At 44.0% G+C, this 18013-nt stretch overlaps 1 protein-coding gene across 4 annotated transcripts in view; it reads left to right on the plus strand.

Annotated features, from left to right (window-relative positions):
* The window catches only part of LOC122573552 (zeta-sarcoglycan), a 218391-nt gene that overhangs the window by 116752 nt on the left and 83626 nt on the right, over nucleotides 1-18013 (plus strand). Inside the window, exon 1 of one of the 4 annotated variants that reach the window (XM_043740113.1) lies at nucleotides 11144-11162. The exons of the other annotated variants lie outside the window; for them this stretch is intronic. The gene's annotated coding sequence lies outside the window, so the exon portion shown is untranslated. Of the gene's footprint in view, nucleotides 1-11143; nucleotides 11163-18013 lie in introns of those variants that run through there. 4 annotated transcript variants of the gene reach the window in all.

Here is an 18013-nt window from a genome sequence, read left to right on the forward strand (position 1 = left end):
TTGGCACGCTTAGGCAGGAAATGTTACCGAGTCGAAGATCGTTCGTGATGTATTATAGAATTTTCAGGTGGCCATCGAAAAGGTCATCGCGTGATTATTTCTCACGTTGACATTTCATGAAACGCTCTATAAACTGTAATAACTATTTTCATTTACAGCGAAGGACGTAGGAACTTAGGAGAATTGGTCTTGGCGATATTCAGATTTCATACTCAGATTTGTAATATTTGTGAAACGTTGGATTAAAAATATTGGACTTCTGCTTGATTCCCATTCCAACACAGCTTACTTTGTCAAGGTCCTATAAAATTCAGAAATTAACACCTGACTCGGAAGGTATATAACAGAATTTGCCCGTAGCTGGAATTTCAATCTATCTGTATCAATCCAGTTACAAATTTAATCCACCAGCGACAAAATTGGAAATATCAAAATTATTCCCTGACCTATGAACAAAAAAGAGTATGAGATCACACCGGTATCCGTGACATGGATTCTAAAAATAAAAGTAACCTTCCGAAACAAGGTAATCTGAATTAAATATTATACCGCCACGAGTTATAAATAAAATAATTTATAATGAAATGAACAACTTTCTAAACTGTCTCTTAGAATCGACATCTTCTATTTTCGTCCTTATCCCCGTACTATGTCACTGTTCCTTCATATCCACAGATCGGAAATGTACGTTGCACGGATGACGTTGCGCGAAAGCGGATGGAAGTTTTGATTAGTTGCGGAGCGAATTGACGAGGAAGGAACCGTCGCAGCGGAATCGCTAGCTAATTCTGGAAAGTCAAGCGTTGAATTTCGTTTACTTCCGGGTTTTCGCGGGGATCGTCAAGCACATCTTTCGAACGCGTTCCTTGCGCTTAGCCTCGTCGCAATTAGGTGATTGCGGTCGTGGAACGTACCAGGTAACAGTGGATTATTATTACGCAAACGGTAAGGATAATTGTTTCGAGACTATTATAGCAACCTGTTACTTGATCATCGCGTTCATCGCCCTCTCTCTTTATCCTTCTCAGACCTCGGAGTCTTACTGGCAAAGGTTCTCGTTAATCTAGACGATTGTCGAGTTTCGTGGAATCTTGTTCGCCGAGATGTTATGACGATAAAATGATTCCCTTCCGGGAACGGAACGAGATTCGTGCGGGTTGAGGGAAGTCCTAGCGTTCGACCAACAGATTATAATCACGACTGTGATACCGTGTAATGCCTTTTTTTCGATGATTTAGCATTTAAGTAGAGGTCGTATTATTTTTCACATATCATCATTTTAGAATTCTTTTGCTCTCGTTGGAAAACGATATTCCAGAATTAGATTACGGTGCACTTGTGCTATACTCGTGTACTACACTCAAGTATTTTCCTCAAACAATGCAAAATCAATCATGAATCGTTTACGAGCCACAGGAAACGTTAAACGCCAGTATGCACGGAGCGGGGGAATATTTCAAGTAGTATCAGTCGAGCGCTGGTCAGACGCGCATTGATTTAACGGTGGTTCGAGAGCACGCTTTAATGCATCGTTCTGAACGAATAAGCGAGATAGAAAAACAGAGTCGTCTGAGCGTGAGAAGGGACTGGGAAAGGGCTGGAAAGGTGAAGCTGTTCTCAGTGGAAAACTGGCTAAGACAAATTGCTGTTACGAACTATTTTAACCTCATTTAAATATCAAATTATGTTGGGTCGAGGAGATTATCGCTCGTGTCTCGGTTGGCTGAAAGCCGTGTGTTCACCGTAGTTGCACGTAATCTCGAGGCCCCGTTGGCTTATTTAAATACAGCGTTGAGCACGGAACAACTTTCAAATTGGATCCATCAATCGCCACGCGTCCGACGAGGCGGAAACTCATTGCCGCGGAATTATCCACGTCCTATAGTTGCTCGTAGGCCAGACCCTAGGTACGAAAGAGAGGCGAGTATAGCGGCTGAACTAATCGCGCACAAGACGCGACAGACCTCGAACGAGACATAATATCGACGAAACGAAGTAACGAGTGGCTCCTTTAACCATTTCCGTTGGGTTGCTGGCATTCGAGTCACGCGCCGCTAACTGGATGTATTCAAATCACAACCGGCGTACCGGAGAAGCAAGAGAAATAGTTTCACCACCTCCTCCCTCTCATTCTCTCACTTCCACTTGCTCCGCCACCGAACCACCCTGTTCTCGGATCGTACGGGCTAGACTGTTTAGCGAAACTTCCCATGCCTCGCTGTCCGTTCCACCGACCTCCCCTTCTAAGGGGGAGACGACCAGCCAACCCCCGCCACTGGAAATCTAATAATCGCGAGACTTCGTTTCGCAAGGCGACAATCTCGACGCCGATCGAGCAAACTCGATTTTTACTCGTAATTAAACTCTCTTCCTTCGCCGTGTTCCGTCGTAGTAGAAACTCTTCCTGGTATTGTTCCCTCTTCTTTCGCCACGTACCTACTTGGTCCTCTGTATCCCACTCCCCGAATACCTTAGTTGATACTTTGCGCGTGCTGAAATTTTACGACGATCGAAGAAACTCTTCCGGTCGTTCTACGAGTTGCACGTCGGTTGTAGGCAAAGCAGGCACTAACGAGGATTTCTTACTTAGGGCTCGCTTCTACCCGCGGCAATTTTCCTTGATCTTATTTCTTCCGCGAAGTTTTTCGCGGTCAGAAGTTTTTGAGATATTGCCGCAAAGGTTGGCGGATGCTAGTAACGAGAGGCTAACACTATCATCGCGATTTACCATTTAATTGCTAAATCAATTTCCCTCCACCACTACTTTTTATGCTTCTATTCTTTTCGTTCTTTTTCCCTCCTTTTCCTTCTTCTCACCTATTCCTCATTCGTTCTCTCACTTTCTTATTTCTATACGTCTTCTCGTTTCACTGGCGTGAAAGCACAGACGGAATCGATCGACGTAGAGTTTCTTTCATTTTGAAATTACCCACGACCAACGAGGGGGAAATCTGGGTCAAGTTAGAATCACCTCTAATACCGGTCTTGCTCTCCCTTAAGTGCAGACACTGGAAATAAATGCCTTTAATGGAACGGTCCTTCTTTAGCGCGATTTCCTCGCGAGGCTGTCGCGATACGAACGCTCCCACGTGATGCATGAGAACGCCGGGGCGTGAAAGAAGTGTAAATTACGCGAGCTGGCCGCGTTAACGCCCACGTAATCCGAAAGGCATTAGACGGGCGTTCGCCCGCGAATTTGCTCGCCACTCGGTCGGTCCGCGTGTGTCAACGACATGCACCACGAATTAAGGGATGAAGATTGATTAACGAGCGTGATTTCCCCTAGAAGAAATAGGTTGGGATCGGAACAATCATTTAGAACTAGAACTTGATAGACATTCGAATCAAAAGTTGGTCGAATGTGATCATAAAATAGAAACAAAATATTCTACTTTGACAGGCTAGGTACTATATATCTGGTTAATAGATGACCCACTTCGTCAGACCGAAAGCAGCTTGGAAGAATACAAAGAACAGAGCGTTGGATTTTCAGAGCAGAATTTGTGTCTATATTCTTGGAACAACCATTCTATCAGCCGAGCATCTCCCTTTCGGATTTGCTTTCGACCTACTTGATGGACGACCTATTTCTCCTCGTAAAAACTCTAAAATAACTGGAGACAAACAGAAATATCGCGCCGGTATCTCCAATATATTCTATTAAAAGCAGTATTGAAATAGTATCTATCCCCGACTTAATTCTCGAACGAATTCTGCTTTGTCCCAAAATCTAACAGCGTACAAAATAGTTATCGCACTCGTCGTTAATATCCGCAAGTAGCGCAAAGTACATTCGAGGGGAACAAGCAGCTCCGAAACGACGAATACATCTCGTTGTCGCGGTTTGACCCTTTCTCTGGAAAATTGAACTAGAGTGGAGAGTAAGGGGAGGAGGAGAGGAACGAAACGAAAGTTAGCCAGAACAGGGACGAACTTTTTCACGCGATTCTATTCACTGCTGTAGAAGCGGAATCACATTATCCGCCGTACGTTTCGTTCCTCGCCTCTCTTTTTTTCTCTCTCACTCTCTCACTTTCTGTTACTGTTTCTGTCCTCTTCCGGTTCTCACTCTGGTCCGTGTGTCGATTTCTCTTTCTTGACACGGCGCTCGTAATTCACGGGATCGCGAGCCTTCGTTCCAGTCGATACAAATCGGCTCTGGCATCGGGTAATTCCCCGGCGACACCGTTTTTCCTGACATTTTCCTAAAGCGTGACGCTGCACCGGTAAATACTCGTTTACCGCTAAACGGTTTTTTCGCGGTAGTCATTGGAAAATCCGCGATCAAACGACGCGGGATAAGTGCCGCGGAGATGGAAAATACGCCGTGACTCTCTGGATTCTGATTCAAGGTTGTTTGATATCGTTTTACCGTTTCATAAAAGTATCACGAGAAAGATGTTCGAGCGTGTTCGGAAAATTTATGATCTAAAAATATCCGATCATCGCTAAAACTAATGTGCCTGGGATTGATTATTTATTATTTACATGCATCTTGTCCTTCCGTTCTAATTTTATTAAATAAGTGTGACATTAGTTTATTAATTAATCCGGGAGTATTCATTTAAACTAATATATCTGAGATTGAATATCAACATTCTATCAATTTGTTGTGATTGATTTTATTCGGATTGTATTGATATGAAAATTGAAGATTACATTCATTACTTCGTCGTTAAAGTACTAATTATGTATCTGTCATTTTTTACTTGCCTTCTGCTGTTAATTTTATTTCCCGATTGTCTCAACCTAATAAGAGCTATGTTAAATAATCATCGGGAAGACATACAAACAAGATCGGTGTTGATTAATTCAGTATCACGAACGGTACACGAACAGAATTAATTTCATTTTATTTCATTTTGATACTCGACCTTTGCATCAATATTTACTGATATTTTCTCACTTATTTCATTAGTCACTGTATTCACGCGAAGCTTACGCCGCAAATCCCCAAGCATGCCGATATTCGGTTACCTAGATGAAAATTAGCCTGCTTTGATCCGAAAGCAGCTGGATCGTCGAAAATACAGGAGGAATGTGACTTGATGAACATCGACGAGAACGTCGATGTCGACGTCGATGTAAGACCGTCTGTAAGATACGTATGTCGCGTGTACGGTTCGAAGTAAACAGTGCAATATACGCGGGAGCCCGATTAAGCAAATTATAGATCCTAATGGACTAATGGTAATTACTGTTACTAGCAGGTTCTCGTATCACCTCGCTCTTGCCTCGAGTCTCTTATTTCCTTTCAACCCTCTCTATTCTCTCGATAACGTTTCCGCCGACACTTGTGGATCATTAATAAAACCAGACATCACCGGCTCACGCGCACAGATACACGCAAGTAACACGTGTACGTACGGTTCCAGTATATCAAGTATACGAATACGACTGCAAAATGGAAATTCAAGGATGGCTGGCGGGAAAACAGAGGGTTTCGCGAGTATTTGCATACAGAAATCTTAAAAGAACAAATTTTTCCCGAAGCACCTTCTCTATCTTCTCCAAGCCTTGCCTTTGCCTCATCTACCCTCTTTCTCTCTCTCTCTCTCTCTCTCTCTCTCTACGTTCTTTTACCTCGTACCGGAGTCTCACTCCATTCTTCTCGATTTGCATACAAGATTGCAGATGCTCTTCGGCACGGCACGTTCCCCACCTCTTTTGACTCGCCCTTTTTCCTCTCGCTCGCTATCCTGCCTTCTTTTCATCTAATAGGTAGGCACACACCGTCTCGCTCGAGCGAGACTTTATCATCCCCCTTGTTTTCCACTCTGGCCAGAAGAAATGCCCAAAGGTATCGAATAACGTGACGAGGTTTTCTATAAACCGAGCTTGTCCTCCAGACTGTGACCTGGTCGTCGAACCACGACGACCAATTGATATTAGTGCCGGGGGATGATCGTGTTAGCGTCCCGATTAAATTCCCGGTTGTTCTTTTGGATGACTTCTCCGCTTCGAGCTTTACGCCGAGGACGTTGGATTCTGAACTATCAACCTTTATGAACACTTACGAATCTTTATAAACGTTTATGGAACTTTCATGAACCCGTATGAACTTTTATGAACCCTTATAAAACTTCTTGAATAAGTATGAACCCTCATGAATGAGGTTAGACATTATTGCAGTAAACTGTCGCAATGGCAGAAATGAGAATGAAGTTTAGTCGGAAAACAGATCGAGAGACATTTGCTGGAGTTGCAATTTTTTCCCTAAATTTATCGAAAATATAAAAATGGTCGATTTAAAGCGAGGAATATGATGATAAATTTTGTCCATGTTCTCTCTGCTTTTATTGCACCCATAACGCTGTACGTTGTACGCCGTGGAATTATTGAAACAACTAGAGCGAAAACTTTTGACCGGTTGTTTATAATTATACAGGCATAGCCAATACCAGAGTAATTTATGCTCATTATACACGCTTGTACTCGCGTCTCGAATTGTATTATTACATTTAATCAATTGTTGATCAAAATCGAGTCCTGTTTATTCCAATAAATGTAACAATATTTAAGAGCTCGTATCGGAACGAACGCGAGCGGAAATTCGCAATTCCACTCGAAAAAGAATATATGGGAAAGATCAATACGAATATCGAGTTCTCCGCCCCGTCAGCTTCAGATCCCTTGTCAGGCTAATTAGAATACGCTGTCGGTGTCGATATCCATCAAAACGTGATCTGCCTACTTCGTGGTTAGTTGAACGAATCTCGAGACCGAGAGAGTGGCATCGCACCACCTCGAGACTCGTCTCAGATTTTTCTTGGCGCAATAGAATACGTTCCTCCATACATCGGAATCCAACAGACGGTATTTCTCTTTTCTTTTTCGCTCGTTCATTATAGGCGAATGTAACGTTGGTTACGATCCGACCTGGCGATGTTCTGGAATTAAATTTGATTATCGCGACCGAAGGTGGAGAAGGAATTGCCTGGGGATGGCGAACGCCTGCAGGAGCCAGCGGCGAATTTATATCGTTCCTTCATACTTCGTTTTTTGTTCTTTTTTCTACCTCTGTCGTAAATACACCGATACACGCGCGCCACATTCCGCGGACCGATACGTTCGAGCCAGTATCGATCGGTGCGTTTCAATTTGCCCACCCTCGCTTTTTTCTCGCTCATTCCGTGTCGATTGCCGTCTCTTTACTTAGAAACTCTGGAATTCGTCTCTGTTTCAGCCGGCGTGCCTCTTTTCTAGCTGGTTTCAGAAGGACCGTGCGATAACGTTTAAGACGAGACCGGCGAAGAGAACGCATCCGAAATGTTTAAAACGCGGATCGAACGTATTATTTCAAGCGGAAACGAGATAAAGACGCCAAAGTAAGGGAAATATGCTGTTTCTCCGCGTCAATTCTCTCAGAATATTGGTTCGAAGGAGAATACGCTGGAAAGAAAGAGGTAACTCGATTGGTTAGAACGATCTGACTCGGAAAATATAGCAATTTCGAGACAGAGAACGTGGAAGATTCGAGTGTTTTTGTTCTATGGTTTGTGTCGGAGTATTAGATATGCCGAATGTGAAGTTTCTTCTTCGTAGCGTTAATATTTCCTTATACGACAGTTAGATCGTGGTGGCTTCCATTGTGGAATTCCTGTTCCCACGGTATTATAGTTCGACTATCGATCGGCTCAAGTAGATTGCCTATCTTACTACCGAGTACAGACTGGGTCTAAGGTATGGCCCTATTAGGTGGTATCGCTGACGAACACGCTGTGGAGTATGTTAAATCGAAATATGTACTATTGTACAGACAGCAGGATCTCGCATTTTGACAGTCTCTGCATAAACGATAATTGAGGAGATTTTTAACTTTTTACTACCTACTAGTATGTTCCATTTTTGTCCTCCAATTTGATCTTCTTGCTCTTTTGGGTTGATTACGTTACTGTAAGTACTACAAAGACGTGTAATATTCGTCAAATATTCATCGAAATTATCACAAGGAACAGTCTATATCCGTGCATCATGGGAGTGATAAAAGTTTTGTCAAGCGATGAGGAATGTTTGGAATAATGTTTATAGAAGTGCTTGAGGTGAAGTTATAAGCGAAGGGTGTATTGGCTATCCAATGTTTAAATGTTTTCTAGCAATGACCGTATCGAGTAAAGAGTAAATAATGAAGGATAAATAGGCACGAAAAATAATGAAGTGTAATAATTTTATCGAATTTTAGTCGAACAGAAGAAGGATTGTGGTACGACGATCGTGCAATCATCGTTATTTTATAAATCAATTCTTGTCTACAATTTTCCCATAATATTGTATAAATATCAAGTATGTGCTTACAAATATAATACACGATAATGACACTTACCACGTATATTGATCGCTCTGGCAAAAGTCGTTTCAAAGGGATTCCTCGGTGATTCAAATCCCGGATCCTGTGCACGAGAGACTTGCCGCGAATGGATCCACGGCCGCGGAAAATATCGGAATCTCGATATGCTCGTTGTATTTTGATTTATTCGGTGCATTCGTCGGATTTCGTGTTCTTCTTAGTTGTACGCAGCCAGGCCACGGCCGTGCACAGGCGTGCATCGTATACAAGACTGTCAGGTTGGGCAAACAAAGTATCGTATTTCGGATACGGTGGTGGCAGATGCCGCGAGCATAACGGAACCACCCTCTATACTCTGCTCAGTGCCCCGTCTCTCTTCATCCCTTTTCCACTTTTGTGGCCCACTCTTTCGCTCTCGACTCGGCTTCTTCGTAAACTCACCATCTTATTTCGCGAACAGGTCGAGCGACGCCTTTATGAAAGCGGCCGAGTCTCGATATTAGCATAGGAAGTGAGGGCACCCACATTGGCGCAGCCTACGATGTCTACCGAAACCTTTCCCCTTTTGATCCCGATGTCGAGATTCTTTGCATAAACCGAATTAAATATTTATACCATTATTTATCGTAATAGTACATATTACGTTACCAAACGATGTTACGTATGTATTGTGTTATCAATATATTTAGTTGCTTATGTCTCACAAGCATCTCTAAAAAAGAACGTTTCCGTCGAGATATTGGAATAGAAAAGGGGGTTGTTCCTGGAGAATTTCGTAATACCGATAGAAACAGATGGAAATGGAAATAGAACGGTTACGAGCAGTGGAAGCACGCCGGTTCTCTAGGTGCGCGAGTTTAAAGATTAATCGGGCCAACAGTTGTACCTGTTGAATTACAACCGGAGTATTTACGGCCGAGACGAGGCTGCGCCAGAAAAGAGCGTTTAATCGCGCTCACGGAGTCGTAAAGCTTGGCCCAGAGGCTGGCACGCGAAATCGTATTAATACGGAATGCCGCCGCTTCGTATCGTGGCTGATGTTTAAAACGTAAACTCGTCGCTGTAGAACGTGCGGCAGCCTTCATCTGTACTCGTGAGATTTTTCCTTGAACTTTCGTCTCGCGGTAAGGATATGATATCTAAATATCTCGAATCGCGAAAACGAGCCATCACAAACGAGTATTAATTAAAAAAAAAAAAAAAAACAAGTGTCAATTTGATCAAAAATTTACTATTACGTACTCGCGTACGATATAAATAATCACAAATACAGAGAGTCATGTGTGGGCAATGATGAAGTATACGCCAAAATTTACGCAGTCCTTTGACACACGCGGATCAGGTGTACCCTGTGTAGGGGCGCATCGAAGTCATTAAGTTTCGGTCATCGAGGTCGAACGTAAATTTCGAAATCACCGACCGGTTGTTTTAGTTAAAATTTATTACGGTTGCGGCACGCGGAGCGTATATTTTCCTCAGTGGCGTGTGCGATATTCGTGTCAGTGAACGAAGAAGCATCTGATCTCATGCCGAACGAACGGCCAGAACTCCGGAAGCATAATTGCTTTTCAACTGTTCGCATTAAGGTCTTGGTTTCTAACCATCCGTTTGCTACGTTAATGAAAAAGAACACGTGGCCACGCTTCCACGAGCGCGACTCTTTTTCTCTATTTTTTGTCTTCCTTGCACCGTCTACTTTCCTCTTCCATTTTGATGTAAATTTAATTACCGCTAGATTCTCGGTTGAAATACGCAGATCCTTATTAACGCGTTCCATTAATTCGCACAAGAAGCACCCGAGACGAGGGATCTCGACTTTGGAGATTCGTTTCGGAGCGCTCACGTGACAATAGTCTCGAGAAGGTTCTTGGTTTTCGTGCTATCCTCCAATTAATATTGATTAGTATATCGTAAAATCCCTGAAATTAGGATAGAAGGTAAAGGGTAAAAAGTTTGTGGACAGGAGAAAAAGGACCCGGATTTTTGAATGAAGGATTCTTGCAAAGAACTCTATTAAGATCTCCTACAGGACGCATTTAAAATTCCCCTTTGCAAGGTGCTTAAATCTCTGACGATTAATTCTTCCTGGAAACACCGTGATCATCTCATAAAATACGAATTTCCTCGATAAAATAATCTTTCGCGGAAGAAGCATTAACTTGGGACAGCGGAAAGTCGAAGAAAACAATCCGCTGTATTATTTCGACGAGAAGGTTGGGTGAAGCCCTGGAGGTGGCTCAAGGGAATATCATTACCGATAAGAAATCTCGTTAAAACAGTGGGCTGAACGTCTTAAAGAAGTCAATTTTCCGCATCGAGACGCCGGCAACGTGCGTACGGAATAATTTCCCTTACGACTGCCAGCGTTTCCATTCTCATTTCCTGTTTAGGGATCAAGGGAACCAAGCCGTTCCTGGTCACGAGTTTTCTCGTTATTTGTTTGCGTCCACCGAACAAGACAGAGCTAGCCCATGACAAGAAACAACGGAATTACCTCGGTGTTTCCTCTCTCTCTCTCTCTCCTTCTCTCTTTTCCACTCCTTGTGTGCAAGACACGACGAACCGAGCGATGGCAGAAATTCAAGTAACTCGACCGACGTAGTATTCGAACGGACAGAAAGAGGGGAGGGGCTACGCTAAACAGGGAAAAGCCTTCGATAAGCAGTTCTCGAGTTGTTAATACGAAACTGATCGAGGGAAACGACATTTTCAGGCCTTCGTCGTTACAAGGAGACGCGGGTCGCCCGGCATTTTCCGGCGAGTTCACCCCATTAAACATTTTTGCTATCTCGCCGGAATCTGTTCGAGGGTAGACACGAGCAGAGGAACAGTGGAAGGTTGCCGGCGAGAGACAGAGTGGGGCACGGTATAAACGGTAAGCGAAGGGGTGAAAGGCGGTAGGGGTTGCTCGCTATCTAGACGTCGGCACCTGTTGCTTTTCCAGTTGGCTCTCGCTTCTCCGTTTCTCGCGTCGCTCCTCTTTACTTCTTTTTCTCTCTTTCGTTATTTTTCTATTCTTTGTTTCTGCCAGTCTCTTCTATTTTCGCGCACTCGCTCTCCCTTTATGTTTTCATCTTCCTTTCTCTCCCCGACCTCGTTTGCCCCGATTCTTCCACGACGAGAGCTTCCGTGAGATTGAGACACACCACTCAGGACCACTTACGCCCTTATAGCCGCTCAAATAGTATATTTTCTATTACCTTCGTGAATATAGGAATATTCTAACCTACGAATGAAACAGAATAGGCGCTGTGTTGTCGAAACAGTGGTTTAATTGATTCCATTGAAGTTACTCAAACTTATGTTTCGTCTACCGAAATTCAAGAATAGCATGGTCTGACCAATGAACATCTCTATCTACTTAAACGCGTCTTCCACTCTTTCGCATTTTTTTACTCCAATTTTTTTATCCACTTAGAATCGGAGAAACGATGAAACATAAATTACAGAGTGTTGCACGCGGGGTTAATGTTACGTACACAGCAATTTCGACAACCGCAGGATCGCGGTGAACGATGACGTGTACAAACGCGCGTCGTTAAAGGGTATAATCCGGCTCGCTCTTTGCGCTGGCTGGCGCAATAATCAGCTGAGGGGCTCAACATTGATATTACGTGTCCTATATTGCGGTATACGACACGCAGATAGTCCATTCAGTGGCACGACCCTCCAATACACGGGATCCCCGAATGTATTAGAGGAATACCATTGTGACGTGGCTTGATTATGAGGCTCGTAGCTTGCCCGCCTCTACATCCTCGATAGGTCCCGTCCCATCGTTACCCTCCATCCCCTCTACGGACCTGTACTACGAGAGGTCGTATTGCTCACAGACTCGACCATGAGCTATCCGGATATCACCGTCATTACCTCCATCATTACGTCGTAACGACAAAGGAATCGATAGTCGTGCCGATCCTTAAAGGAAATGGACGCGTGTTACCGTGGCCGCAAATTCGTACAACTATTATCGAAACTCGATCGTGTAAGTTTTTAAAGTCTACCTTGAAAGGGAGTTTGTGGTCGATAGGAAGCATAGAAGTCGGTGGTTGAATATTTAATGGCGTGTTACCTATTTCGCGTGCACCATGCAAAATGAATCTTTATTAGAGACATAGGCTGTGGTTAACTTTTTAGTTCCACTTTTTTGTTCTTTCCATGAACATTTGTTTTATGGTAAATGTTGCAAGAGAAAAAAGGGGAGCTTTTTCAAAGGAGGGAACGGAAAGACTGCTAGTAATACGTTGTGGATGTATTTCGTGATCCTGCGTTGATTACGAACACAGCGCGAAGTAGCCCGTGAGACCAATGACGTCGCGGCGAATCGTCGATTGTTACCCTTTAATAACCCGCTCGTGTATACTATATGAAAAAGAAACGATGAACACACGTGTATACACCATTATGGACTTTATTCATAAGCACAACTTTACTACTCCGATTTACTTTTCTTCTCTTGCTTTTTTCTTTCAATTTAGTGTACCATAAGTATCGTTAAATTGGACGATAACTATGGTCGGTTCTGTTCCAACCAAGCCGTAATTTGGTGCGCGACGTCGTTTGATATTAAAACCCGTCAGAGTTTGTAAAGACGGGAAACGTTTCCTTGGTTGAAAATTCACGAGCTTGGCGTTGCGCGGACGTAACAACGGCGTAATTCGGAATTTCAAATTTACGGTGAGCATAATCCCGAAAACAGGCCGGGCCACGCGGTGATTTGAAGCGGTTGTCGCGGCCATTTCGGTGCTTATACGCGGTGAATGAATTTTAGAGTACCAGCCGCCGGATAGATATACTGCCAGCTGGTATAATGGATAGCGTACATGGAACAGCACCGCGGCGAATCATCGATCATTGCCTTTTAATGGCTCAACCTATGCGCTACTTAAAAGGGATCGTGACACTCTATAGGGGATACGTCTAAGATAAATCGTCGTCACTGCCAGCTTAGAGTCAAGTGTGCTTTAGCCCTTTCCATCCTCGAGTACGTGTGCCCTTGCGTGTGAACGGCTGCATTATAGTTCGCCCTCGAGGAGCTCGGTTTACAAATACCTCCTCTCTCCTGTTCCATAAGCGTATTCTTGTATCTACTTCGAGCATGATTTTTCAAGCAAATGTTGCTTAACGGTATCTGTAAAATTGTTCAGTTTCTCTTACATAAAAATTTGACGAAATTCTACAATGAACGAAAATCTGCTGAAATCACCCGACATCTCATTCGTCGAATTAAACAGCATTCGTATCGCTGAAGTAAAGGAGCTGTCTCTCAAATCCTTCGACTGATCAATCGAACTCTACATCGGATAAAAATTCGCTAAATGTTACGGTCAATACTTCATACTTTCAAGTTGAAGCAAAGCACCAATCGCTTTCCAAACATAAGGTAAATGTTTCAACCTAAATCAACGGTCCATTTTTGGCAACCACTCTTATAAATTACCGATCGAGAAAATCCTCTGTGCGCTAAGGATCGAACACACTTGAAACTTACTTTGCTCGTTACCCGTAAGTAAAAAATCAGTCAACCGGCCTGTAATTCCTTTCACCAGGTCGAGTCATATCCTTGGATCGTATCTGCGGGAGCGATCCCAAGCTATCTAGTGCTTACAGACTATGCTCGGAGTGTGATGGTGAACGAGTTCCAAGATCAGCAGCATAGAAGAAGCGGGAAATTCTTTGGAACGGGACGACGAAGATCGAAACAAAGTGAAAGAATGCCGAGTGTTCGGCAACGCAGGAGAAGAGAAAGAGGGAGAGAGATAGAGTGGATGCAAGCAACTCACAGGGATGTACAAAAGGGACAAAAGGCGGGCTAGACGGAAAGAAGGAAGATCCCGCGGAGGAGATAACGGTGGCTGGCGAGCAAACGAGTTTCGCCGAGTTTGGACAAGAGTTTAACGGTTTAACGACGCTAGGTGGTTTCAGAGTCCCTGGCTCAAAGTAGCTGCGTCGTTATCTGATACCGACGAACCGACCTGACGTAAAAGTGTTGACCGAAAACCCTTCCCGCGATTTCGTCATGCTTTTACGCGATTCAACGCGCGCCAGACTTCTTCTCTAAGTTAAATACGCATCGAGCTCAAAATACATGGTGCTCATTAACAGAACCGCGTTACATTCCATTCATGACACGGGAATTACTCGTTGAATGCTAGATCGGTTCATTTGCCGCTCTTGAATCTTGTCAAAGTTCTTTGCGAGCCACATGCCAAGGGAAACCTGCCATCTTCTCCTCTTTGACGGATTACTTGAGGCGCGCTAAGCAGGATGTATCGTTGCTTTAAGCGGCTTGTTTGATATCTGATACACAACGGAGACATTGGACAAGTCAGTTGGATTTATTATAATTGTCGGTGATTAGAGGATTTTCGATCTTCTCTAGAGGTTGTAGTTTTTAAGGATATCGCGGAATTGTCGAAAGTAAAGCTTCCAGATGTAGTATTGATAAAAGATGATAAATGTTACTTGTGTAGCTAACTACTGACATTGAGAATTTCATATAAAATAGAGTTAATCGGTTTGACTTCTAAAACACTCGTGCCTAAATGTAGCAATCACAAGACGAAGGTACAATTTATTTAACTCGTCAGTCAATAGCAGTCATAAGCTGAAAAGATGGAGATCAATTATAAGATACGATCTACAGCCCATTGCTACTCTTTCTTATTTCTCCGGATAATAAAAGGAGACAAGTTACAAAGTTAAGAAATTCCCGATACCAACTTCTCGTGGAAAATTCGAGATCTGTTTCCCCCTTGTAAGCGTGACGGAATTCGTTGCACGAGGAACCAGAGAGCTTTAAACTGGCTGGACTTTCGCGAGAAGTAAACGACACCGTGAGGCAGGGCTGGTAAAGCTACTGGGTTGAACAGTTAGGGAAGGGAAGAACAGACAGAAGTTGCAGGAGAAGCAGGAGGAGCGGCGTATTGTTGGCGAAGAGGAAGAGGAGTCACGAAGCGGCTATAAATACGTTGCACCACCTGCACCTAACGTCCACCTACGTACAGACTAGACAGAACCGAATCATGTGCCTCGTTGCTCGAACAGGCACGAAACGCCGTGCCGGCTTGTCTTGCGTATTCGGCCTAGTTTTTACGCGAAATGCGCAATGCTATTTCTTCCCGACTACTCGCCCCTTACTCGCCCCTTACAACGAAAGAAAGTCAAATCTAGTAGTCGGACTCAAAGAGAATTACTCGATCATCTCTTCGCCAGCATGAACAGACGTCTAAACTTCATAGATGAACGTGGTCGTATTCTAAGTACGGTGGCTGGCGGCTATACGCAGTTCCTTTCAGGTCGAACCGCATTTCTAGAGCTCGACCTCGATAACGAACATTTAATTTGATTTCCGGGATGTAAGGGCAGCACGTGTCTCGGATAATAAATTGCTCGATAATAGATGCTATCCGATAGAACTTATTAATTGTAAGACAAGTTTCGATCGTCCCGTAATCATCTTTCGTAATTTCGTTATCGTGTTAATTGTCCTTGTACAAGGAAGTGAACGAATATTTGCCTTTAAATCGAGAAGCACGCAATTACCGCGTATCCAAGGGATGAAATGTCTGGTGGAAAGGATTCTCGTGTCGCGTCGTGGACAAACAACTCGACAGCTACCAGGTATGGTTTATTTTATTCATTCTCGGGCTGAACGTACAGACAGAGAATTGCACGATGGATATATCACCAGGGATATAAGGTTACTCGATGCCGCGAGCTAAAGCCAACGGTACACGCGATCTCGTCTGGTTCCGTTGAAAAGAATAACCGACGAACGAACGAACGAAAGAGAGAGTCAGAGAGGACCAACGTTGGTACGAGTGCTACGAAGGAAAAAAGTGGAAAGAGGGGTGGGGGAAGAGAGGAAATTAAAAAGGACAAAAAGAAACGAAGGGGAGAGGAAACGTAGAAAAGAAAGGCAGCGTTGAAAGGAGGAAAAAAAAGGAGAAAAAGATGGTGAGCCAAAGCGATGTTGGCAGTGCGATGTAAAAAAAGTCGCGCCTCTTTTCCATCGCAACTTTTTTTATTCACGCATCACTTTTTAAACCCGATACCCTTGAGCGTAGATTTTTAAACAAACAAATACCTATCGAATGTATCGTGGAGCGAAGGGAAGGCAACGAAGGGGTCTAGGAACTGGAAAGTAAAGAGGGATGGTGGAGAAAATAAGAAGCATAAACTGCCGGCACACAGAGAGCAACGGGGAGAAGGGAACGGGGGAAGAGTGGAAGAGGATAGGAAGGTCTCGGTACGCGGTACAAGGGTAGTTTACTACGGGCGTGTTAATTAAACAAAAAGCCACCCCGTATACCAAGCTAATTAGAGTGGCTCTCCTACTAACGCGCGCGTTCTTCGCTTCAAAAATATTTTCCTGCTACTCCTCCTCTAGTGCGAAAGAGCAATCCTTTTCCTTCTTTCCGCGTATGAACACGTACCGTTGGATTTTCCTCGCATTTCCTTTCCTTCTTTTTCCTTGCAGCTTCGTTTTTTCTTTGCTCCCTTTCTCTTTGCTTCTGTTCTCTTTCCTGCCTCTCTCACTTTTTTCCTTTTCTCTCATTTACTTTACCCCAGTACGTTATTCTTCCTCAACTCTAGGTCGCGCGTTCTTCGTTCATTGGTGCGTTCCGAGCATTCGAAACTCCATCGTGCGCGAGCAGACGTTTGACGCGTCCTTTTCTGCGATGTTTACCGCTTGCGACGGAATAATTTTTTCGCGCGACACACGGGAATATGATTATTTCGTCCATTGTTCTTTCCTCGAACATTTTTACGCGATTATTTTGTAGAAGGTGAAAAAGCAGACGGCGGGTGTACCGTTAATGAGACTTCATAAGCGATTTTCGTTTCGTACGACGATAAACGCGGCCATTGTCGGATTTGTTTATACAATCGTTTCCGCGTGCAACGTATTTCTCTCGAACAAACAGTTTCCGTGCGAACGATCCGCCGTTGTGTTCGCCAACTTCTAACGAGCACGGATATCCATACTCGAAAATGCCGTCCTCTCGAGTCTTTTTACCCTCCATCATCCAGAGTCGATCGATCGAAATGAAAGATTCAACGAGCAGCAAATACCAATCGGGATGGACATCGAGCATGCACGTCGAAAATCACGATTTTCTCGCGAGGGAGAAGCACAACCGAGCGAGAAGATTAAACAGCTCGTACATGGTAGCGTGTTTTATTCGATTCAAGCGGTCCGGTCTCACGCAATGACAGATTTAGGGCGAAAACGGACCAACCGCGATTAGGATTCGCTAACGCAGCCGCAAACAAACACTGTGGTCAGAACGATGGTGGATAGAGGAAAGGAAAGGGACAGAATTGAGATAGAGAGCGGCAGATGGAGAGAGAAAGGAAGTGATGGAGAGAGCGAGAGAGAAAGTGAAATCGAGTGAACACGAGGGAACGGTTAACAGACAGCAAGGGACAGAACGTAAGAGAAAGAGCGAACAGAAGGACAGAGGGTTGAATGGAGAGAGAAACATCTGCGATCGGATTAGCGGTGAACAGTGGCGACACTTCCGGGTGATTAGGCTGATTCCGCATCCACTCTAAGCCTGCGCTTACAACCTTGCTGTTCGATGGACTACCAAAGCTCCGTCCGTACAATTCGCATTACCGCTTACCTCTGCTCTCTGACTACTTCCCTATTAAAATTCCCTGTTCTCTGTAGTTCTTTTCGAACCACCGGTTCCCTGGCATGCAAAGCAGCGTCGAGAT

The sequence above is a fragment of the Bombus pyrosoma genome, linkage group LG2 (assembly GCF_014825855.1).
Source record: "Bombus pyrosoma isolate SC7728 linkage group LG2, ASM1482585v1, whole genome shotgun sequence".
In the NCBI taxonomy this organism is placed as follows: Eukaryota; Metazoa; Arthropoda; class Insecta; order Hymenoptera; family Apidae; genus Bombus; species Bombus pyrosoma.